This window comes from Gavialis gangeticus, unplaced genomic scaffold (assembly GCF_001723915.1).
Source record: "Gavialis gangeticus isolate Ggan-Ray unplaced genomic scaffold, GavGan_comp1, whole genome shotgun sequence".
Classification (NCBI taxonomy): domain Eukaryota; kingdom Metazoa; phylum Chordata; order Crocodylia; family Gavialidae; genus Gavialis; species Gavialis gangeticus.
In genome coordinates, this window is record NW_017729031.1 from 106,374,280 (window position 1) to 106,375,385 (window position 1,106).

At 48.6% G+C, this 1,106-nt stretch overlaps 1 protein-coding gene across 1 annotated transcript in view; it reads left to right on the top strand.

Moving 5' to 3' along the window:
* The window catches only part of ALS2 (ALS2, alsin Rho guanine nucleotide exchange factor), a 65,824-nt gene that overhangs the window by 291 nt on the left and 64,427 nt on the right, over positions 1 to 1,106 (top strand). The window lies entirely within an intron of this gene.

Here is a 1,106-nt window from a genome sequence, read left to right on the forward strand (position 1 = left end):
TCTACGGGCCCTGTCCCTGCATGACCCGCCTGGGGCCAGACTGAGCTCCCTGCCCCCCTCAGCTCCATGCAGGGCCGGGAAGGAGGGAGCCTCGCCCGCCTCTCTTTCTTGCTGCTCTGCTTTCTGCTCCCTGCTGGGCTGGCTGTGCCCCCCACCTCGTCCCCACTCTTGCCTGTGGGCGCTGATAAAGGTGTGCTGGGGTCGGTGAGGTGTTTGAAGAGCTCGGGGTGCTCTGTTGGCCCCCTGGTGTCTGGGCATTGTTGCCTTAATGTCTCTCACCCCACTGCCCCATCAGGGTAAGCATCCTTAAGCCAGCTGTGATGTGTACTCACCCAACCTAGTCATCTCCAAGGGAGCTACTGCTGTTTTTGCTCCTGTGGTGGCATGGATGACATCATCCCTCTTAAGTAACTTCCTTTGCCTTTTTGAGGTGTGAAGTGTATTTTTTTTCAAAAGAGGAAATGCTTTTCTAGCATACTTTTTTAAAAAATGGAAATTGATGGAATACCAAAGGATTGGGTCTTGGGGGTGGCAGTAGCTATACTGCCCCTTCCAAGCTGTCTTGGTTCCTGTTTTGAATTTGGCTTATTTGGTGGTTCAAGGAGGGCTGTTATCTGAGGCCTGTTTAACCACCTGGGTTAAATAAACTTAGGCTCTTAGGAAAGCAGGGCTGGAAGGGACCTCACAAGACCATCTCTAGCTCTTCTACTGAAGACAGGATGATCCCTGACAAAACCAGCTCAGCCAAGTGTCTGTCTAATCTGCTTTTGAAAACTCCCAAGGGTGGAGATTCCCCAGTGTCTCTAGGTAGCCTGTTCTAGTGCCCACCCTCATAATCACAAAGGTCCTCTTAATTTCCAGCCTAAATTTTCCCTGCTGCAGCTTGAAGCCATTGCTCCTAGTCCTGTTCTGTATAGCCACAGGGAAAGACTTATCTCCATCCTCTCTGTAATTGTTGTTCAGGTATTTGTAGATTTATCAAATCCTCCTTCAGTCTTCTCTTCTCCAGACTAAACAATCCTCGTTCTTTCAATCCTTCCTTGTAAGTGTTGCCTCCCAGGCCCCTAATCTCTTTTTTTTTTTTTTTTTTTTTTTTTTTTTTTTTT